Genomic DNA, 24,826 nt, shown 5'->3' with positions numbered 1-24,826 from the left:
AAAGCTTTTCAAACAGATTTAAGTCAGAACTGTAACTTCGCCACTCAGGAACATTCGCTGTCTTCTTGGTAAGCAACTCCAGTGTACCTTTGGCCTTGTGTTTTAGGTTATTGTCCTGCTGAAAGGTGAAAGGTCATCTCCCAGTGTCTGGTGGAAAGCAGACTAAACTGGATTCCTTTAGGATTTTGCCTGTCCTTCGCTCCATTCGAAGTATTTTTTATCCTGGAAAACTCCCCAGTCCTTAACGATTACAAGCATACCCATAACAAGATGCAGCCACCACGATGCTTGAAAATAGAGTGGTACTCAGTAATGTGTTGTTTTGGATTCGCCCCAAACAACACTTTTATTCAGGACAAAAAGTTAATTGCTTTGCCATATTTTTTGGGCGTATTCATTTGCAAACAGGATGCATGTTTTGTAATATTTTTATTCTGTACAAGCTTGCTTCATTTCACTCTGTCAATTAGGTTAGCACTGTGGAGTAACTACAATGTTGTTGATCCATCCTTAGTTTTCTCCTATCAAAGCCATTAAACTCTGTAACCATTTTAAAGTCACCATTGGCCTTATGGTGAAATACCTGAGCGGTTTCCTTCCTCCCCGGCAACTGAGTTAGTAAGGACACCTGTATCTTTGCAGTGACTGGGTGTATTGATACACCATCCATAGTGTAATGAATAACTTCATGCTGAAAGGGATATTCAATGTCTGTTTTTTTACCCATCTACCTACCAATGGGTAAATCTTTGTGAGGCATTGGAAAACCTCCATGTTCTTTGTGGTTGAATCGGTGTTGGAAATTCACTGCTCGACTGAGGGATCTTACAGATCGTTGTATGTGTGGGGTGCAGAGTGAGTCCATGTGACTTATCATGTGAATTGTTAAGCAAATGTTTACTCCTGAACTTATTTTGGCTTCCATAACAAAGGGGTTGAATACTTTGACTCAAGACATTTCAGCTTTTCAATTAAAATTCATTTGTAAAAATTTCTAGAAACATAATTCCACTTTGACATTATGGGGTATTGTGTGTAGGCCAAAAATCTAAATTCAGGCTGTAATACAACAAAATGTGGAAAAAGTCCATGCTTGTGAATACTTTCTGAAGGCACTGTAGGTTGTGACAAACAGGCCATCAGCACGTTAATCAGTGTCAGAGTGGATAACACAGGTACCAACAGCACAGGCCGAGGGCTGAGGACAGGCATTAGTTAGGTTTCCATTTTCCATTCACACAAAAACAGGCCCACACATGAATTCAGAGTAAAGATGTCCATTCCAGCACATGCCCAGGAAACTCACCCAATCAAAGTATTTCACCTGAAGTTGCTGAGGGTCAATTCCTATTTAGGTCAGTTCCATACTTATAGCTTGATCTAAAACCATCCAGTCAAGCCTGGGTGGGATAACTCTTAAACCTCTTAAATGTAAAGGCAAAAACTTAGTATATTTGAAAAGAAGACATCTGGGAGATTGTGAGGAAATTATCAGAAGATAGATAGGAGTTACATAGTTCAGAATACACAAGATCAAACGCACACAAAATAACATTTTTGTTGTCATTGACAAGCTATAAGTGAATTATTGATGACTAGAGTTGGAAACTGAACAAAATCAGCAAAAAAAGAGACTGTCAAGGTGCCATAGTAGCCAATCCCGTGTCATGTAAGCAGACATCATATTTTTCATGCGCAAAGATAAATGTTGCTATTAAGTCATACATCATAATTGACAATAGGCTAGATGTGTTCCTACCAACCAAAGGATGAATTTGATACCTCCCATGTAGCTATAGCTCAAACACAGACCAAATCGAAGCTTACCTTGTAAGATGTTTGCTATTTGGTGAAAACGTTGTCTAAAATAAACATTTTGACTCAGTCAGACAAATAAGATATCCTCATGATCTGTGGAGTCCCGGCTTTCTGTGTGAATCAACATATTCTGTGTTTATTTCGTTTATGCTTCACAACGTTAACCGGAATATAGGTAGCAGCCGTCTTGAAATTATGTCATTGGCTCGGCCTCCCTTTATACATTCGCCCATTTTTGGTAGTAAGTCACATAAAATATTTGAAGGCGCTAATCAATAGCCAAGATACTCAGCTTTCTGCAGACACCCTGCTTTTGCAGATATGGGCTACCGTTCTTGTTACAGACTAAATTGAATAAAATAATTTGAATAAGTTGGGGATATATGGGGATTTTACATTTAATTAACTATAGCCCATACTACGCTTTTGTATTTCACATCATCACAAACCTCAACATGAGACCAAGCCTGTGGAACTCAACATTCAGATGTAGGGAAAATGTTGTTTATTTCTACTCATCTTAAATAATATATCATACAGTTTGAATATTAAATCAATATTAAATTAGAAGGTAAGACAAAAATATTCCAACAAATTTCTTCCCCAAAATCTCAAATACATATTTTTTAATTAACATACAGAACATATAAGAATGGACTGAGTCACTTACGTTTACATGCTGAGGATATGGATACTATTGACAGTCTGAACGGCCCGATGTTTTGTCAAATGCTGGCAATCCAGTGGTGTGGTCTTTGGACAGACAGTCTAGTTGTTGAACCTGCAGCCTGGCAGAGGTCCATGGTAAACCCAGCACTGCATCACATGTCAAAGGTCATGGTGCCAGCTCTGTTAATAAGACTATATACTTGGAAGATGGAATGTTCTTACCAAGAGAGAACACCATGCCAGGCCTGGGATAACTATAGATTTAACTATACTTTGTGGAAAGGAAAAAACTATTGGGGGTGACTAAAACTATTTGAATACATATCCCAAATATAACACCTTTTTAAAACTATTTGAATACAGATCTCAGGAAGTGACTACTTTTCAGAAACTTTTGGATTGGCTGCCTTCAACTAATGGCAGGGCTGTATCTAGAAATGCATGTTGAAGATAGAAATAGAATTAATAGAGAACACAATCTTCTATACTATTCCAATCTATCTGACAGTCATATTTGTTCAATACATTTCTAGCTGAACAGTCTGCAGAAAAAAACGAAAAGCAAAAACGACTATATTAGTTCACTATTACAGGACTAGTAAAGGCTCAGGGCCCAGTTGTATAAAACATTGTATGTTAATTCCCCCCTGTTCTTTTCCTTTAAAGTTTCCTTAACTTTAAGTCAGTTGCACCAAACATTTTACGTCGAATTTCCTCCTTAAATTAAGTGAAAAGGTTAATAGTGCCGATGAGATCCCTTAAGTGCTTCATTCAGTATAGATAAAATGATTCCTTTAGGTAAAACACTTAAGGGAACTTCTTGACGCTACCCATCCATGTAGCGGGATAATTGTCATCAACAACCGCTGAATTGCATAGCACCACATTCAAATAATATTACTACAAATATTTATATTCATGAAATCACAAGTGCAATATTGCAAAACACAGGTTAGCCTTTTGTTAATTCACCTGTCGTCTCAGATTTAGAAAATATGCTTTACAGCGAAAGCAATCCAAGCGTTTGTGTACGTTTATCGATCGCTCGACAAAACATTATGTATACTTAGCATCAAGTAGCTTGGTCACGAAAATCAGAAAAGCAATCAAATTAATTGTTTACCTTTGATGAACATCAGATGTTTTCACTCACGAGACTCCCAGTTACACAATAAATGTTCCTTTTGTTCCATAAAGATTATTTTTATATCCAAAATACCTCCGTTTGTTTGGAGCGTTATGTTCAGAAATCCACAGGAAAGAGCAGTCACGACAATGCAGACGAAAATTCCAAATAATATCCGTATTGTACACAGAAACATGTCAAATGTTTTTTATAATCAATCCTCAGGTTGTTTTTAAAATATATAATCGATAATATATAAACCGCAACTGTCTTTATCAGTAGGAGAGGGAGAGTCAATGGCTGCACAAACTCTGTTGCGCGAGCAAAACTCATGCGAACACCTGATGCAATGTTATCTTTCTCGCTAATTTTTCAAAATAAAAGCCTGAAACAATGTCTAAAGACTGTTGACACCTTGAGGAAGCGATAGGAAAAGGAATCTGGTTGATATCCCTTTAAATGGAGCGAAGACAGGTTATGGAACATGGAGCTTTCAAAATAGAAGCCTGGTTTGATTTTCCTCAGGTTTCGCCTGTTATACTCACAGACAATATTTTGACAGTTTTGGAAACTTTAGAGTGTTTTCTATCCTAATCTGTCAATTATATGCATATTCTAGCATCTGGTCCTGAGAAATAGGCCGTTTACGTTGGAAACGTTATTTTTCCAAACATAAAAATAGTGCCCCCTAGCTTCAAGAGGTTAAGGGAAACACTTAACATGTTTTATGCAACCAGGCCCAGTGCACTACTTTTGTGAGAGAGAGGAAAAATTCCCCCCCAAAACATTGCAAACAGCAAGTTGGATGCTTAGTAAAAACAACTTCAAACCTCTGACCATCTGGAGGTAAGTGTTCTTGTTTCAAACACACTACACCCTTCAAACTTAACTCTGGACCTCAAAGTCAATTCCACTGCATTTTTCATTGTTTCCCTCTAATCAGGGACTGATTTAGACGTGGGACACCATGTGTGTGCAACTAATTATCAGGTAGAACAGAAAACTAGCAGGCTCTGGACCTCATAGGGAAAGTTGAATACCCCTGCACTATACCATCTTTAAAGGGATAATTTACTCTGAATACCGACTAAGATAATTGATTCTTGACAGCCCCATCCCCATTCAAAGGATGCCTGGGAAGGGGGAAGAGAGTTATCTAGCAGCTACCAATCACCCAAACCACAAGCAATGATTTGGACAAAGCACGATTCATCAAGGTCAATTGAGCGTTGTATTTGGTTGAAGCTCTGGATGATTCACAGGCATATTCTCTCTGTCACATTTTCATAACACTTCCCAGAAGGCATAGAGTACAACTACAGCTCGCAGCCCGGGAGATGCCTACGGATCTTGATTCGCTCATCGCCTTGACCATCTGGATCGATGGGCGACTATGGGAACGTAGGAGGTAGAGGAGGTCTGATTCAGGTCCCACTCGCTCGCCCAAGGATCCAGGAAGTCCCCGGCATCTACGTTCCCAAGAGAATCCGAGGTTACCCGATTTCCCATGAGAGCCGATGAAACTCGGCAGAGCTAGATTGTCTCCAGCCGAACATTTACGCAGACTTAACACTAAGAGTTGTCTGTAATGCGGGACTACCGGTCATTAAGTGTTTACCTGTCCATTAAAATATCATGCTCATCAGTTGGTATGAATACTCTGGTGGGCCATACAGAGAATTTTCCTTCTCCCCTTACTTGTACCCCTCTCCATGCCATCCTGCTCTGGGGCGACCAGTCAAAATCTCTCCGGGTACTTATTGACTCTGGGGCCGATGAGAGTTTCATGGACACCATCCTGGTGTCAGAGCTGGGCATCCCCACTCAGCCCCTCTCCACTCCCATGGACATTAGAGCGCTGGATGGGTGCTCTATAGGCAGAGTCACCCACAATACTACTCATATCAACCTGTGAGTGTCAGGAAACCACAGTGAGTCTATGCAGTTCATGTTCAATAAGTCTCCTCAGGTACCTGTGGTGTTAGGGTTTTCATGGCTCCAGCAACACAATCCCCTTATCGACTGGACTGCTGGTGTTATCATGGGCTGGATCCCATTCTGCTATGCTCATTGCCTGAAGTCGGGGCAGCCTGCCCCGGGAATTCTTCCTGTGGGCTCGGAAGAAGCCTCGGACCTCTCCACGGAGTACCAGGACCTCCGGGAAGTTTTCAGCAGGATTCTTCTTTGTGGAATCAACTACCGGGGCCTTAATGACATCACGGTTAAGAACCGCTACCCGCTCCCACTAATCGCCTTGGCTTTCGACTGCTCCAGGGGTCAATAATTTTCTCTACATTGGACTTGAGGAACGCCTACCATCTGGTGTGGCTACGGGAAGGTGACAAGTGGAAGACAGCCTTCAACAATGCTAGTGGACACTACGAATACCTGGTGATGCCATTCAGTCTGACCAACGCTCCTGCTGTTTTCCAGGCCCTGAATAACGATGTTCTCCGTGACACGTTGAACCGGTTCGTGTTCTTCTACCTTGACGACATCCTCATCTTTTCCCGCTCAGCTTAGGAACACTTTCTCCATGTCCGACAAGTCCTCTAGCGTCTCCTGGAGAACCATCTTTTTGTTAAAGCAGAAAAATGCAAATTCAATCATTCCACCATCTCCTTCCTAGGATACATCATCGCTGCTTGTAATGTGAAGATGGATCCCGGAAAGTTGAGAGCAGTGGTGGATTGGCCCCAACCCACGTCCAGAATGCAGCAGCAACGATTACTGGGATTTGCCCATTTCTATCGCCATTTTATCCAGGGTTACAGCACCCTGGCTTCCCCCATTTCAGCACTCACCTCTCTCAAGGTTCAGTTCACATGGTCCCCAGCTGCTGACCGGGCGTTCCTGGACCTAAAGCACCGCTTCAGGTAGCCTAGTGGTTAGAGCGTTAGTGGGCCAGTTACCGAAAGGTTGCTGGATCGAATCCTCAAGCTGACAAGGTAAACATCTGTCGTTCTGCCCCTGAACAAGGCAGTTAACCCACCGTTCCCTGGTAGGCCGTCATTGTAAATAAGAATTTGTTCTTAACTGACTTGCTAAAGGTTCAATATATATGTTTTTAAAATTCATCACAGCTCCCATATTAATCCATCTGGACCCATCCCGTTAGTTCGTGGTGGAGTTCGATGCTTCGGACATCGGAGTGGGGGAGTGTCCTGTCCCAGCATTCTGCCTTGGACCTGCATCCCTGCTCGGTCTTCTCCCATTGTCTTAACACCACAGAGAGGAATTATGATGTGGGAAATCGGGAACTACTTGCTGTGAAGATGGCGTTGGAGGATTGGAGGCACTGGTTAGAGGGGGTGGAACATTCATTCATTGTGTGGACGGACCACAAGAACCTGGAATATCTCCACACCGCCAAGCGTCTCAACTCCAGGCAAGCTCGATGGGCCCTGCTTTTCACTCGGTTCAACTTAACCATCTCCTACTGCCTGGGGTCCAAGAATGTTAAGCCGGATGTGCTTTCACGCCGCTATAGGCCATATGCTACACCCCCAGAACCCGAGACCCTCCTTCCTACCTCATGTCTTGAATCTACACTAAAGCTACCTGTAAGAAAAAATATAATTTAATGTTCATATGTATCTGTACTGTACTGTAATATACCGTACGGGTTTTCAAACTGAGAGGGGGGGGGCTAGGGAGTCCGTGGAACAACAATAAAAAAAAACATGTTTTAACCAGTTATATTTCAGTATCCCATCAATATGCAAATAGCGTTTGCACTTTCCTGTCTCACTCTTTACACCAGTGGTAGTCAGGGCCTTATTACTGAGGGGCACGCAGGGGACGTGCCACGGAGCCCTGACCTCCAATTATTATTCTTATTATTATTTCCAGTGGCAGTTGGGGAGGCCCACAATCAAAAGCTAGTTAGGGGCCCAAAATCCTAGAATCAGCCCTGTTCAGAAAGCATATGAACTGGACATAAGTCATAGCAAAATGTGTAGAATACCAGGAAATTTGCTTTAAAACTGTTATTTTTTTCTCTCAGCCTCATGGCAAAATGGGTAAAATAGCAGGAAATGTGCTTTAACTATATAAAATGATCACCACTGGTAGTCATTGCGCTGCTCGCAAGCTGCATATGCAGCTCTCAAGAACTTGGTTGGCAGCTCGCAAAAATATACTTTTTTTTAAGGGGTCTTCGCCCAGGGTTCATAATATTTGGGGGTCCTTGCATGGCCACGGGAAGATGTTTGGGGGGGGACTGAGAAATGTTTGCCTGCACTACAGATGGCTATGTGACTCCACTAATATAAGACTAGTAAAGGCTTAGTGCAATACTTTTGTGAGAATTAATTTAACATTAAAAGGATGGAAAACCCCTGCTCTACTCTGCTGAATTAGACTCAACTGTACTGTACTGTACTCTACTTTGCTCTACTGTACACCACTGAATTAAACTGTACTGTCCTGCACTGTACTGTGCTGTACTCTGCTGAATTTAACTCTACTAGTGTCTAATGTACACTACTGAATTAAACTGCACTGTACTGCAAAGTCACAAATCATAGGCCCCGGGACTATGCTGTTTGCTCAAAATAGGGAGTTGTTGAGAAACAATCAAATCTATTGGTTCTACAGACAGATGAGTCTTCTCTTTTCAGCAGTAGGCATTTGCTTTCCAAACTGTGTTTCTCTCAAGATTGTATTTTGAAATTTGCAAAAGACTAACTGATAGCAACCAACCATAGAAAAATAATCCATAGATGGCATTTCCAATTCGAATCAGGACTGGCAGCCATCTCTAGTGTGCCCAAATTGCTAAGGGAATAGGTTCCAAAACCCTTCTATGGATTATACAGTTGAAGTCTGAAGTTTACATACACTTAGGTTGGAGTCATTAAAAATAGTTTTTCAACCACTCCACAAATATCTTGTTAACAAACTATAGTTTTGGCTAGTCGGTTAGGACATCTACTTTGTGCATGACACAAGTAATTTTTCCAACAATTGTTTACAGACAGATTTCACTGTATCACAATTCCAGTGGGTCAGAAGTTTACATACACTAAGTTGAGTGTGCCTTTAAACAGCTTGGAAAATTCCAGAAAATGATGTCATTGCTTTAGAAGCTTCTGATAGGCTAATTGACATAATTTGAGTCAATTGGAGGTGTACCTGTGGATGTATTTCAAGGCCTACCTTCAAACTCAGTGCCTCTTTGCTTGACATCATGGGAAAATCATGGAAAAATCAAAAGAAATCAGCCAAAAATTCTAGATCTCCACAAGTCTGGTTCATCCTTGGGAGCAATTTCCAAAAGCCTGAAGGTACCACGTTCATCTGTACAAACAATAGTACGCAAGTAGAAACACCATGGGACCACGCAGCCGTCATACCGCTCAGGAAGGAGACGCATTCTGTCTCCTAGAGATGAACGTACTTTGGTGCGAAAAGTGCAAATCAATCCCAGAACAACAGCAAAGGACCTTGTGAAGATGCTGGAGGAAACAGGTACAAAAGTCAATTACGCACGGCTGCTATGCGGTCACTCTCCATCTCCACCCCTGAGGTGGAAATGCGATACCTCAGGAAGGAGACAGACTGATGAAAGAACAGGCATTTCTCAGCCTTGACGTACAGGTCATGATCCAACAGTCGTCCAAGTACCTTGCGCACCAAGGACACATGCTCAGCGCATGTAGCGGAGTATATCAGAATGTCATCGATATACACCACTACACCCTGCCCGTGTAGGTCCCTGAAAATCTCATCTACAAAGGATTGGAAGACTGATGGAGCATTCATCAACCCGTACGGCATGACAAGGTACTCATAATGCCCTGAGGTGGTACTAAACACCGTCTTCCACTCGTCTCCCTCTCAGATACGCACCAGATTGTACGTACTCCTGAGATCCAGTTTAGTGAAGAAGCACTCCCCGTGCATTGACTCAATCGCCTTGGCGATGAGAGGTAGCGGATAACTGTACCTCACCTTGATTTGATTGAGACCTCTATAATCAATGCACGGGCGCAGACCTCCATCCTTCTTCTTCACAAAAAAGAAACTTGAGGAGGCGGGTGAAGTGGAGGACCGAATGTACCCCTGACGCAGGGATTCGGAAACACATGTCTCCATAGCCACCATCTCCGCTTGCGACAGGGGATACACGTGACTCCTGGGAAGTACAGTGTCTACAAGGTGATTTATCGCACAATCCCCCAGTCAATGGGGTGGTAATTGAGTCGCCTTCTTCTTACAGAAGGCGAGAGCCAAATCGGCATATTCTAAGGGAATGCACATGGTGGAGACCTGGTCTGGACTTTCCACCGTGGTAGCACCAATGGAAACCCCTACACACCTCCCCGAGCACTCTCGCGACCACCCCGTGAGAGCCCTCTGTTGCCAGGAAATGGTGGGGTTATGACGAGCCAACCAGGGAAGGCCTAGTACCATGGGAAACGTAGGAGAGTCAATGAGAAAGAGACTGATTCTCTCATCGTGAACCTCCTGCGTCTCCATGGCCAGGGAGATGGTGGCCTCCCTGATTCACCCGGACCCTAATGGTCGACTATCCAGAGCGTGAACCGGAAAAGGTCTATCCACAGGAATAATGGGGATCCCTAAACTAAGTGCTAATGCTCTGTCAATAAAATTCCCAGCTGCATCTGAATCGACAAGCGCCTTATGCTGGGAATGCGAGGAGAACTCAGGGAAACAAACCGGTACAAACAGGTGGACAACAGAGGACTCTGGATGAGAGTGGTACATACTCACCTGGGGTGACGTTAGAGTGCCCTGCCTGCTGCCTCGGCTTCCAGAGGGACCAACCCAGCACCGACCGGGCAGTGTGCCCTCTGCGGCCACAGATGGTGCACGTGAAGGCCCCTCCTCCAGCCTCCCTATGCACAGCCCCTCAACTCCATGGAGTGGAAGTGCTGGGAAGTGGAAGTGCTGGGAAATGGAACCGACAGAGCCCCTTCAGGACGTCCACGGATGACCAGCAGGTTATCCAACCGGATGGACATATCCACCAGTTGGTCAAACGTGGTGGTGGCATCCCTGCAGGCCAACTCCCGTCGGACGTCCTCACGTAAGCTGCATCGATAGTGGTCGATAAGGGCCCTGTTGTTCCATCCTGCTCCGGTGGCCAAGTTCCGGAACTCCAGCACAAAATCCTGTGCACTCAGCCCTGTCTCAAATGGAAGAGTCGTTCACCCGCCGCTCTACCTTCGGGCGGATGGTCAAAGACGGCCCGGAAACGGCGGGTAAACTCCTTGAAGTGGTCCAACACAGCGTCTTCCTCTCCCCACACGACGTTTACCAACTCCAGAGCTCTGCCCGAGAGGCATGAGATGAGGGTGGATACTCTCTCCCTTCCCGAGGGAGCTGGGTGAACAGTGGCCAGGTATAGGTCCAGTTGTAAAAGGAACCCCTGGCACTGTGCGGCCGTCACATCATACTCCCTGGGAAGGGAGAGACGTATTCCACTGGAGCTGGATCCGGACGGGACGTGTAGAGATAACCCTGGTTGAGATGGTCGAGGCGCTGGAGAGACTTCCTGTTTCTCCCAGCGGTCAATTGTCTGGACAACGCGATCCATCATGCCACCGAGATGATGTAGCATAGCCGTGTGTTCCTGGACGTGTTCCTGGACTCCTCTGACCGGGGTACCTGCTCCTGCTGACTCCATGGTTGGTGTAGGATTCTGTTAGGAGTGTGTATCGGAGGCGAAGTCAGGTGCAGGAGAGCGTAGTGAACAGGCACACTTTTTATTCCGGTCAAAATGACAGCACAAAATAACATAAAATGTGCCCAAAACACGGAACATAGACAAAAAGTAATGCACGTAACAACATCCACAATATCAAAATACACGTAACACCAACAATCCTACACAAAGACATGATGGGGAACAGAGGAATAAATACATATGAATTGATTGCGGAATGAAAACCAGTTGTGCATGGAACAAGACAAAACAAATGGATACATGAAAAATGGAGCAGCGATGGCTAGAAAGCCGGTGACATCGACCGAATAAGGAGAGGAGCCGACTTCGGGGGATGTCGTGACAATGGGGACACAGATCGTACTTTTTGGAGAAATGTCCTCTGGTCTGATGAAACAAAAATAGAACTGTTTGGCCATAATAACCATCGTTATGTTTGGAGGAAAAAGGGGGAGGCTTGCAAGCTGAAGAACACCATCTCAACCATGAAGCACGGTGGTGGCAGCATCATGTTGTGGGGGTGCTTTGCTGCAGGAGGGACTGGTGCACTTCACAAAATAGATAGCATCACGAGGGAGGAAAATTATGTAGATAAATTGAAGCAACATCTCAAGACATCAGTTAGGAAGTTAAAGCTTGGTCGCAAATGGGTCTTCCAAATGGACAATGACCCCAAGCATACTTCCAAAGTTGTGGCAAAATGGCTTAAGGACAACAAAGTCAAGGTATTGTAGTGGCCATCACAAAGCCCTGACCTCAATCCTATAATGCCATACAACACTCCCTCCGTGGCCTCCAACTGCTCTTAAATGCAAGCAGAACTAAATGCATGCTCTTCAACCGATCACTGCCCGCACTCGCCCGCCCATCTAGCATCACTACTCTGAAAGGTTCTGACTTAGAATATGTGGACAACTACAAATACCTAGGTGTCTGGTTAGACTGTAAACTCTCCTTCCAGACTCACATTAAGCAACTCCAATCCAAAATTAAATCTAGAATCGGCTTCCTATTTCGCAACAAAGCATCCTTCACTCATGCTGTCAAATATACCCTCGTAAAACTGACTATCCTACCGATTCTTGACTTCGGCAGGATCATTTACAAAATAGCCTCCTACACTCTACTCAGCAAATTGGATGTAGTCTATCACAATGCCATCCGTTTTGTCACCAAAGCCCCATATACTACCCACCACTGCAACATGTATGCTCTCATTGGCTGGCCCTCGCTTCATATTCGTTGCCAAACCCACTGTCCCCAGGTCATCTATAAGTCTTTGCTAGGTAAAGCCCCGCCTTATCTCAGCTCACTGGTCACCATAGCAGCACCCACCCGTAGCACGCATTCCAGCAGGTATATTTCACTGGTCACCCCCAAAGCCAACTCCTACTTTGGCCGCCTTTCCTTCCAGTTCTCGGCTGCCAATAACTGGAACAAATGGCAAAAATCACTGAAGCTGGAGACTTACATCTCCCTCACTAACTTTAAGCATCAGCTGTCAGAGCAGCTTACCGATCATTGCACCTGTACATAGCCCATCTGTAAATAGCCCACCCAACTACCTCATCACCATGTTGTTATTTATTTGTTTGCTCCTTTGCACCCCAGTATCTCTACTTGCACATTCATCTTCTGCACATCTACCACTCCAGTGTTTAATTGCTAAATTGTAATTATTTCGCCACTATGGCCTATTTATTGCCTTACCTCCCTAATCTTACTACATTTGCACACACTGTATATAGACTTTTCTATTGTGTCATTGACTGTACGTTTGTTTATCCCATGTGTAACTCTGTGTTGTTTGTGTTGCACTGCTTTGCTCTATCTTGGCCAGGTCGCAGTTGTAAATGAGAACTTGTTCTCAACTGGCCTATCTAAAATGTTTTAAAAAATATATATATATATTAACACAACACACGCACCCCTGCCAACTGTAAGCATACTGGTAACTGCCAAAATAAAGGAAACACTTGAGTAAATGATGATACAAAAGTATATATTATGGTGTGGGGTGCATTTTCCTGGATGGTTGCCCAATGTCCTATTAGGGCACTTTATGTTGGTGTTTCCTTTAGTTTGGCAGTTACCTGTATGTGCATGTGATAAACCTTAATCCACTTTTATTTTTTAGAAACTATTGATCCTGTGTGGCTAAATTATGCTCTCTGGTGTATTTTGAACATTGAGAGTGGGCTCCTGTGGCTTTTCGCTCCTGGGCCCGTATAAGCCCTTTCATTAAGCTGGCCCTGTGCGCAGATCTGTACTCTGCTAAATTCAACTACTGGACTGTACTGTGCTGTGCTGTCCAAACTTCTGAAACATAGACATCTTTTCAACATCTGGAAAATATATTTAGCTTTCTGGATACATTGTTACAATGAGGATTCATTATCAGATTGTGACAGGCAACTCCAACATCAATGTGACAGCCCCCCCCAAATAAAGCTCTCCTTTCCTCTTTTCAATAACAGTAATTGTTTATGGATACCCCCAGAATACAACTATTTATTAAAGAAATAACATTCATATTTACTTTCACCCATGAAAAATGCTAATATTCCTCTCACCACCATGTTTTGTGATCCTGACCTGAATTGGCCACATGGATGACCTCTCCTATAGAGGACACACATTTTTATCTTTAAATTTATTGCATAGCCCCCCTGTATTTTGAGTAATAAACACAATGACAACCAACCTGTGAGACAACCAACCCCTGGTCTCCCCTATCCTGTAAACAATGGTACTGTCAGGTGATAGTACTGCACATTTATTTCACTTGCACACATTTTTCTTGTGCACAGGATATTCAGCTGTACAGGTAGTTTCATGTACAGGGCACTCTCTCTTGCTGCTAATGAGAGATTGAACATCAGAAAATGAATATTTTCATTGCACACTCCCCCCACCACCAGTTTCGATAGCATTAAGATCAAAGTGCGGTTCAGGAGCCCTTTGCCATTATTCACTGAGAACAAAGGTCAGCAATGATTCACTCATTTCCTCAGTGTTAGTGCCTTTAGAATACTGTACCAGTTGGACTAATGTCAATCGTAATGAAAAAGCATTGTGAATTCGGAAAAACAAAAAATTAAGAATCCATTAAGAAGATTGCATTCTAGAACATTTCCAGACTATGTTGGTCAGACAATGTGGAGGAGATAGTGATTGAGAGAGTGATTAAAGCAGAATGATTAAGTCAGCCATGCTCCCACATCGTTCCCTCTCAGATGGAGGCAAAGAGCCAGGGACACATACCTCCACACAAAGAGCTACAGCAGCCCCATTTAGCCTCCATTCGCTCTCCCTCAATACTGACAAGTAAGCGCTCAAGAAAAGACTTGTCTCAATTTGAAGGAGGGAGAGAAAACGAGCCTTGTAAGCAAATTACAAGGGAGGAGGAGTTGAGGGGCTGCTTTTGGTAGAGTAAAAACTCTTGTGAGAGTGGAGCCGAGCAGAGTGCAGTTGAGTGGAGCAGACAGGCTGATTATGGCACCTAGAGCTTGGAGGTAATTTACCTGTCACCTGTCACTGGAGCTCCTACACCTGGCTGGCAGCAGAGCCTTCCCCACTGTACTGTACCTCTGTGCTGTAGCAGCTAGCTCAACTACTCACCGCTTAACCACCCAGCTCCAAATAACACCAGCTATGCCTCACCACTCAAACATCAACCACATAGACCTGGTTTGTACATGGTAAACCCTTCTGAATGATGGTTTCTACATGGTTTATTGGTGTCCTCCCTCAAATTGCCCTGTGATAATTTATTCCTCAGAACCTGGTTCCTCTCTAGGTTTCTTCCTAGGTTCCTGCCTTCTAGGGAGTTTTTCCTAGCCACTGTGCTTACAGCTGAATGGAAAAGGAGATAACATCTGCAATGGAGGACAAGCTGTTATGGACCACCTTATAATGTAATACCACGACTAAAGAGGTTTGTTGTAAACACATTGGCATGTACAGTACTATCCCTGATGGGCATGTTGTAGTAGTGTGTGAGGTTTAAGTTTAAACCTGACGCCTAAAGCTGGCTGCGCAGCGCAACACACTCCTACAGCAGCCCTTATGTGCATGACTGCCAGTGACTGAGTGTGTAGCTGTGTGCCTGTGTGTGTCTGCAGTGAGGGCTGCGTTTGATTACTGCATGGAGGCATGTTTTAGTAACATGGTGTATTCGTTTTTGGATAATGTACAAACTAAGACAGTCTTTTGAAATGTGACCTTGGTGTTTTTTTAGGTGCTTGCCAACAGAATGTGTTTCAAGTGGTTGAAATGCAGGAGGACGGAAGGGGATGCACAGTTGGGTTATTATTTTTGTACATGACAGGACATCCCCCACACATAGCTCCCCCACAGTCAAGTTATTTGTAAGTAGAAAGGAGAGTAACCCACAGTAACAGTAAGATTATTATTACACTGTGAGCAGTGTCAAGGCTATCAGAGGAGATTGCCAAATGTAAATCATGTTTGATTTTTGATATGACCATTTTTGTTTATGTGATGATGAGAATTGGAAATATAATTTGGGTGCATAAAAATATGTTTTAAAACAGTGTAAATAAGATAACACTAGCAACAAAAAGGCACTTGCTGTCATTTTGGTCATAGGTGTGATGTGATGCATGCAAGCCAGGGTTAAATAGGCTAACACTTGCCTAATATTAGCTTATAATTGCTTGTTAGTGAGGGAACAATTGTTCTGCCCCTCTGTATCTGAAATCCCATACCAAATACCAAATATTTTTGGTGGGTAATATTTAAAAAAAAAAATTTATATATTTTTTTTACAACCATACCAAATCCAAATCTATCTGTACATTTAAATGCGATCTTCTGCTGGTAATCAACCAAAGCAAACAACCCGTCTAGCCATTCATCCTCTATTTCACACAATCTGGGCAGGGTTCTTTTCTAAATGAGGAGGGAGCAGGCAGGCAGCCATAATAAGGGTATGAGTCTCTTATCACCTTAAGTTACTGGTATATTATCAACCTATGTTATCTCCCACGGACAAACCCAACTGTCCAAATATCACTTCTCAACCTCTGATTATCCTAGATTACATGCGTCTTTAAAGCCTTTGCTAAGTTTACATGCCTCTTTAAAGCCTTTGCTAAGTTTACATGCCTCTTTAAAGCCTTTGCTAAGTTTACATGCCTCTTTAAAGCCTTTGCTAAGTTTACATGCCTCTTTAAAGCCTTTGCTAAGTTTACATGCCTCTTTAAAGCCTTTGCTAAGTTTACATGCCTCTTGTTGTTTCTCAAATTGCTCATGTGTTTCTTTTCGTGGAAGTCTAGATCAATTTGCTATTTAAAGTGTTTCAAAATTATAGCACTGGAATGTTTGTAATGGTCAACTACAGCAGTAATAATAAATTCATTACATTATAAAAGGGTATGCAATAATGCCTAGGCTACTGTGTCACTGAGTAGCCTACAGTATATAGGCTACCGATATTTCAAGTAAAATATAATAATGTGTGCCAAGCATATAGCATAATATAGCTTGTAATTAAACTTGATGAGTCCAGATCTGTTATAGGTTTGTCACCAAATCTATAGTATATAAAATCTTAAACTACTGTTCATCTAAATCACAACTGTAGCCGAAACGAAATGTCTCATCGATTTACTGACAGTAGCCTAAGGATATCCACAGAGCACAATACGAGTTATAGATTTGAAATAATATAGCCTTGGATACTCTACCAAATCACACATCAAAGAAAATATTTTACAACGCTTTAACACAGTGCTGCTATTAAAGTGTAAAAGGCTAGCTAGTCATTTCATATAGGCCTATGACAATTATATGAGTAACTTTTTCAACATAATCTAGCTGTCACTTATATACAATCATGTTCAGCTTTTTACTTTCACTTTGTTTCTCAATTTCAAATACGCCAATGGGATACAAACAATAGTTTGATTAAACCAACCTGTCACTTTGTAGTTTGATCTGCTGCCAAGCCTGTCATCAGTGGACGGGGACCTCTTTCCCAGTCGGTGAATTGAGCCAAGTGCCAGATGCCTAGGGTTGCAGCGCTTCCGTGGAGTTACTGTAGAGCAGACTCGCACAACTAGAGAAAACAGAAAAAGAAACGGCGACGCAGCCTAAATTTATTATAGTCCAAAACATGTACGCGTGCGCGCAGCAGTGTTCTAGAATATTGGACCGTTGACTTTCATAGCCTAGCTCAAACAAATTTCACCATCTGTCAACACATCCAAATGAATTGAGGACGCGTAACAGAGAAGAAGCCTTTGTTGGGAATTGTGGGGAGGTACTGTAGGTGTGCGTTCGGGCTGTGCATTCCACGTGGATGGTGGTCTCAGAGCGGTGTAGCTACAGTACATGGAGTGTACAAAACATTAGAAACACCTGTTCTTTCCATGACATAGACTGACCAGGTGAATCCATATGAAAACTGTGATCCCTTATTGAAGTCACTTGTTAAATCCACTTCAATCAGTGTTGATGAAGGGGAGGAGACAGGTTAAAGAAGGATTTTTAAGCCTTGAGACAATGGGCAAGACAAAATATTTAAGTGCCTTTGAACCAGTTATGGTAGTACAAGGGTTCCCAAACCTTTTCACCCTGGGCCCGAGCACTGTTCAGGACACAAACTGTTCACACCCTTCTTGTTGGTGCAGAGAATTTTGCAGGTTGAAAGCTTATTTCCTGCAATTCTATACATTTTGCCATATCTAATGTGTATTCATGTGATATTTGAGTAACTAAAAATGACAACAATATCTATGGGATAAAAAAACAAAATAAAAAAAACGTTAGCTGATATGGGCTAGTTGATCTGGACATTTCTGATAAGTTATAAATAGCTCTCTAAGCAAGGTATGCAATGACTAACATGACAAGAGGAATTGATGATGCACTACCCAATTTTGAAATTGCACCTTGTGCATTCTACTATTACAACTTATTACAACTTACAAGAGTATGTTTAAAGCCGGAATGAGTTTCTTTAAAAATATGAAAAATAAATAGGAACCACTGCAGTAGTAGTTTCCCTTGGATATCAAGAATGGTCCACCACCCAAAGGACATCCAGCTGACTTGATACAATTGTGGGAAGCATTTGAGTCAACATGGACCATGCCCTGACAAATTGAGGCTGTTCTGACTGCAAAAGGAGGGTGCAACTCAATATTAGGAAGTTCCTAATGTTTTGTACACTCAGTGTATGTCACAATGTGGACTATGATTTACATTGCTAACGTAGGCATGTAGAAAAGAGAATATTGTTATGGATAAAATATAACAGCTCCAATGGGTCATTCAATTGTTACTTCTTTTTGCCAAGTTCATCTGTTCTGAAAGCACTAGGATTAAACGTTTGCTGATGTCACAGACCACACCCTCTCTAATCTGAGCCGCTGTTTCATACACTGCAGCGTATCTGTTGTCCTAATATTAATAGTCCTCACCAGAATACTATTGTTTGCAATAACTAATCGAGAGTGCATTGACATTTAATCAAGATTAATTGGCCTTAAGCTTGTTAATTGGACAAGAGCCAGAGCTCAGCCTAATCATCATCTCTTAAACAGGATTGTCCCTTTGGCCACTGTTTCATTTCAACAAAAATGCAAAAAAAACCACACCCATTGCTGACAGGTGTATAAAATCGAGTACACCGCCATGCAATCTCCATAGACAAACATTGGCAGAAGAATGGTCTTCCTGAAGAGCTCAGTGACTTTAAATGTGGCACCGTCATAGGATGCCACCTTTCCAACAAGTCAGTTTCTAAAATTTCTGCCCTGCTAGAGCTGCCCCGGTCAACTGTAAGTGCTGTTATTGTGAAGTGGAATTGTCTAGGAGAAACAACGGCTCAGCCCCGAAGTGGTAGGGCATACAAACTCACAGAACGGGACTGCCAAGTCTTGAAGGGTATAGCGCATAAAAATCGTCTGTCCTTTGCTCTAACACTCTCTACGAGTTCCAAACTGCCTCTGGAAGCAATGTCAGCAAATCACGCTTCGCCATCTAGCAGTCTGACGGACAATGCTGGGTTTGGCAGATGCCAGGAGAACGCTACCTGCCTGAATGCATAGTGCCAACTGTGAAGTTTGGTGGAGAAGGAATAATGGTCTGGGGCTGTTTTCAATGGTTCGGGCTAGGCCCTCTCCTGTTTCAGCATGACAACGCCCCATGCACAAAGTGAGGTCCATACAGAAATGGTTTGTCGAGGTTGAGGTGGAAGAACTTGACTGGTCTGCATTAAAGCTCAGACCTGAACCCCATCGAACACTTTATTTTTTATTTTGACTGACTGCGAGCCTTGCCTAAAAGCCCAACATCAGTGCCAGACCTCACTAATGCTCTTGTCGTCAGTGGAAGCAAGTCCCCACACCAATGTTTCAACATCTAGTGGAATGCCTTCCCAGAAGAATGGAGGCTGTTATAGCAGCAAATGGGGGACCAACTCCATATTAATGCCCATGATTTCGGAATGAGGTGTTCGACGAGCAGGTGTCCACATACTTTTGGTCATGTAGTGTAGCTCCTTACCAATGATATAAACCCTGGAATGCTGATGCTGAGTATTGGCCAATGGGGCGCTTTGAAGCCACCGTTCGGCCATATTGGCACTGCCCAGAAGGAGCAGTCCTCCATAGGAATGAATGGAATTCTACAGTATTTCAATTAAATGTTTCAAGGACAAAATTACATGTATGTAAGTATTTTTGGTTTTAGTGGGGACTGTAACATTAGTACTTTCCCAAAAAATTATACTTTAAGCATTTTTTAAACATATATTTTCATATTTTTGTATGTTTAGCTGACATAATATATTTTAGAATTAACGTGTCTGTAATAGAATAAACGTGGCATAAACAAATATAGCCTTTAATAAATGCATTACTATAGCTTCCAAAATATATTTTACAACAGAGCAGGAGCGCTAAGATGGAGGCGTGATGGCTTCAAAACAGCGGCCCCTGTTAGTCATCTAGTGTGTATATACATTATTTGCCCTCACCTAGTATTTGTTTACATCTTTGCTTCTAATGATTTTCTAATGTTTTTATATAAACTCTCTAAAAGGCAGATGCCATCATGGCATTTGTACATACATACACGGCAACTGTGGCGTGCAAGATCCTTTTACTAGTGTCAGACCATCCACACCTTGCCCCACACCTTGTGATTGCCCAGTTCTCCTAGTGCCACAGTCACAACTGATTTTATGTATGTTTTATTTTATTTTATGTAAATGAGATTTCTGTATTTCATTTTCAATACATTTGCAAAAATGTCAAAAAACATGTTTTCACTTTGTCATAATGGGGTGTTATGTGTAGATGGGTGAGCAAAAAATCGATGTAATTGATTTTTAATTCAGGCTGTACACATGAAAATGTGAAATAATCAAGGAGTAATACTTTCTGAAGAAACAGTATCGTAATAATATTGAATTGTGAGGCCTCTGGCCATTTCTAGCCCTAATAGTCACAGTCCCATAAGAGCGGAGTCAATTGTGTCCAAGCATTAAAAAAATACAAAATTAACATTATTTGCCTAAAATATAAAATAATATGTGCAGGCCATACTATTTGGGAAAAGAACATGACAAACAGCATGTGCTGAACATGGAATGCTAAAACAAGTTTTCCAGATGGATCTTCAGTACAGGAGAAGCTGAGGACAGCATCCACTCTTTTCATAGTACAAGGCCACATATACCCAGTTCCTGGGAAGCTGAGAAGTGTACACTATGTTACTTAATTCATTCAGAAGGCAGGATAGCAACCAGTATTCATCCAGTACCGTCTCTCTCATCCTCTCCTCCATCTTCATGATGACACTGAGCCTATTACCTGAGTCCCTGTAAGATATGGTAACAGGATGTCAAATTGCATGTGTAATCACTAGTTGGCTATTTTATATCCAAAATCGTGATTGGAAAAGGAAACTTAGAATTGGAACTGTGTGTTCCCACTTCTGTTCCCCTCCCCTATATTAGCTCTGCTTTAAGGGGACAGAGAGGGTAGCACTTCCCAGAGACATGGGGAGACATCGAGCATATGCTAGCTCTGAATCATATTGTGGGTGGAGTGGGCACATTCGTAGCTGAGGTTACATTGCGCAGCATGCAGGTTAATTCATCTTTACCACAAATTCTTCTGTTACTCATCCCTGAATTATTTCCATTGCCCCACTACTCTACCCGAGCATTGGCAGTAATGACAGGCAGGAGGAAGGGACTGGATTCCAGGTGTTTTCATCTGCCCGCTAGCTATTACTCTGGTATTAGACCACATATTCAGCATCGTGTCCCCAGAGCTAAGCTCCAGGTTAGGTCAGGGGAAGAATGATGAAATATTAGCAATGATATAATTGTATCCTGCAGTCTGTAATGGACAGTCTGCACATTACGTAGGTTATGACTGGACATGACTGGAATGCAAAAAAAAGGTTAGGGTTAGGGGAAGTAATAGCCAATTAATAGCAGTTTATACATCCTGGATGGTCTAATCCTGGATGGTGATTGGTTAAAACCACATTCAAGCCGTTGTTTATTTCATGAGTACCACCAGCTCGTATTACTCCAGTGCTAGCCTCTCTACACTGGCTTCCTGTTAAGGCTAGGGCTGATTTCAAGGTTTTACTGCTAACCTACAAAGCATTACATGGGCTTGCTCCTACCTATCTTTCTGATTTGGTCCTGCCGTACATACCTACACGTATGCTACGGTCACAAGACGCAGTCCTCCCTACTGTCCCTGGAATTTCTAAGCAAAGAGCTGGAGGCAGGGCTTTCTCCTATAGAGCTCCATTTTTATGGAATGGTCTACCTATCCGTGTGAGAGACGCAGGCTCGGTCTCGGCCTTTAAGCCTTTACTGAAGACTCATCTCTTCAGTAGGTCCTATGATTGAGTGTAGTCTTGCCCAGGAGTGTGAAGGTGAACGGAAAGGCACTGGAGCAACGAACCGCTCTTGCTGTCTCTGCCTGGCCGGCTCCCCTTTCTACACTAGGATTTTCTGCCTCTAACCCTATTACAGGGGCTGAGTCACTGGATTACTGGTGCTCTTCCAATGCCGTCCCTAGGATGGGTGCGTCACTTGAGTGGGTTGAGTCACGGACATGATCTTCCTGTCCGGGTTGGCGTCCCCCTCGGGTCCGTGCCGTGGGGGAGAACTTTGTGGGCTATACTCGACCTTGTCTGAGGGTTGTAAGTTGGTGGTTTGAGGATATCCCTCTAGTGGTGTGGGGGCTGTGCTTTGGCAAAGAGGGTGGGGTTATATCCTGCCTGGTTGGCCCTGTCCAGGGGTATCGTCGGACGGGGCCACAGTGTCTCCTGACCCCTCCTATCTCAGCCTCCAGTATTTATGCTGTAATAGTTTGTATGTCGGGGGGCTAGGATCAGTCTTTTATATCTGGAGTATTTCTCCTGTTTTATCCGGTGCCCTGTGTGAATTTAAGTATGCTCCCTCTCTTTCTCTCTTTCCCCCTCTCTCTCTCTCTCTCTCTCTCTCTCTCTCTCTCTCTCTCCTTGGAGGACCTGAGCCCTAGGACCATGCCACAGGACTACCTGGCCTGGTGACTCCTTGCTGTCCCCAGTCCACTCCAGTCCACCTGCTGCTGCTCCAGTTTCAACTGTTCTACCTGCGACTAGAGAACCCTGACCAGTTCACAGGACGTGCTACCTTGTCCCGGACGTGCTGTTTTCGACACTCTCTAAATGACATTGACTGACCAGGTGAATCGAGTTTAAAGCTATGAACCCTTATTGATGTAACTTGTTAAATCCACTTCAATACATGTAGATGAACAGAAGGACACAGGAAAAAGAAGGATTTTGAAGCCTTGAGACAATTGAGACATGGAGTGTGTATGTGTGGCATTCAGAGGGTGAATGGGCAAGGCAAAATATTTACGTGCCTTTTTACGGGGTATGATAGTAGGTGCCAGGCACACCAGTTTGAGTGTGTCAAGAACTGCAATGCTGCTGGGTTTTTCACGCTCAACAGTTTCCTGTGTGTATCAAGAACAGTCCTCCACCCAAAGGATATCCAGCCAACTTGACACAACTCTGGGAAGCATTGGAGGCAACATGGGCCAACATGGGCCAACATCCCTGTGGAATGCTTTCAACACCTTGTAGTGTCCATGCCCTGACAAATGGAGGCTGTTCTGAGGGGGGAGTAGGAGAGCATGCATCTCAATATTAGGAAGATATTCTTAATGTTTTGTATACTCAGTGTATAAAGTGGGTAAAACAGGATGTTAACATGATTAAAGTGACCAGTGTTCAATGACGATGTACATAGGGCAAAGCGGTATCTAAGGTGCAGGGCATAAACTTGATCTCCAATGTAAAAACACATCTAGACATTATTTCCCCTTTCTTTTAGTTTAGCATTTGGTTATGTCTTTCCTTTCTCTTGTCTAGTATAGCTATTTAGCTTAGATAGCTAGGCTAGCTTGGCATAGAACGCATAGAACTAACGACCAGCCGGGCCTTACAACTCTCATGCCAATATATCCTCCAAACCACAGCTTCTCTGGCATTATAACTTAATTTAGGAGTGGTTTGGAGAACAAACTGTTTAAATGCAATGACTTGACAGGCAATAATTCATTGACTTCATTACCCTAACAGCATGGAGGGAGAGGGAACACAGTCTGCTCATGTTGTGTGGATACTACACACAGAACTCCATCCACATAGTCTTTTGTTTCTTATCAGAGCTATTAGGGAACAGCTTTTGGGAACTACTTCCCACCAGAAGATCCTGGAACTTGAGTTTCACAGTAATTGAATTGTGTTCTGGGTTTCCAACCAACAGCTGTAGAGGAGTATAAAACAGGTGACCTAGATCTTTCCTTGGTAAAAATCCTTATCCTGTCAGACAAATTTAGTACTTTCTGAATATTCTGGCAGGACTGAGGCTGTCCTCTGTGGCCCTGACAAGAAAGGGGTTCTGAAAAACAGTGTGCATGAGAAACCGGCCATGTCCCAAGGCCATAGCATACACAGGGCTAGAGGACAAAGGGAGCTCATCAGCTGGAAAACTGGAGAACTCCACAGGCTCCAGATGCAATCTGCTACAACACACAGTACAGACACTTTACTGTAATATATGATAACAGGCTTTATATGGACTGTCTGTTGTTTTGATGCAAGAATTTCAATGTGAGCTCCTGTCGAAGATTAAGATTATTTTATTGATCAATTGCACATAAGGTTAAACTGAAATTTGACTTCCGCTTTTAATCCAACCCCACCTAAAGACATACATACGTATGTTTTGGAGAGGTGCAGGGGGCTGCCACGTCTTGCTCAAGGGCACAATGCCAGGCAATAGCTTCTTTGATTTGATACCAGCAACCCTCCATTTGCCATCTCACTTCCCTCCAGATGTTTTGGACCCTCCAGCTGCTAGCTTCTTGCATCTCTAACCGCTAGGCTACCTACAGTGCTGTACTGTTACAGTTGAAACACCTGGCTGCATGCCTGCTGCTCACATAACAGCCAGTTAGATTACT

The 24,826-nt window shown here is 43.1% G+C and overlaps 1 protein-coding gene across 5 annotated transcripts in view; it reads right to left on the bottom strand.

The window, feature by feature from the left end:
• The window catches only part of esr2b (estrogen receptor 2b), a 31,253-nt gene extending 13,680 nt beyond the window's left edge, over positions 1 to 17,573 (bottom strand). For 2 of the 5 annotated variants that reach the window (XM_024437263.2, XM_024437266.2), the window contains exon 1: positions 17,248 to 17,561. The gene's annotated coding sequence lies outside the window, so the exon portion shown is untranslated. Of the gene's footprint in view, positions 1 to 2,488; positions 2,635 to 17,247 lie in introns of those variants that run through there. The other 3 variants (XM_024437267.2, XM_024437264.1, XM_024437265.2) reach the window with 3 other exon arrangements.
• Positions 17,574 to 24,826: the final 7,253 nt, after the last annotated feature.

This window comes from Oncorhynchus tshawytscha, linkage group LG11 (assembly GCF_018296145.1).
Source record: "Oncorhynchus tshawytscha isolate Ot180627B linkage group LG11, Otsh_v2.0, whole genome shotgun sequence".
Classification (NCBI taxonomy): Eukaryota; Metazoa; Chordata; class Actinopteri; order Salmoniformes; family Salmonidae; genus Oncorhynchus; species Oncorhynchus tshawytscha.
The sequence above is the reverse complement of the archived record's forward strand: the minus strand, read 5'-3'. Positions and strand labels throughout refer to the sequence as shown.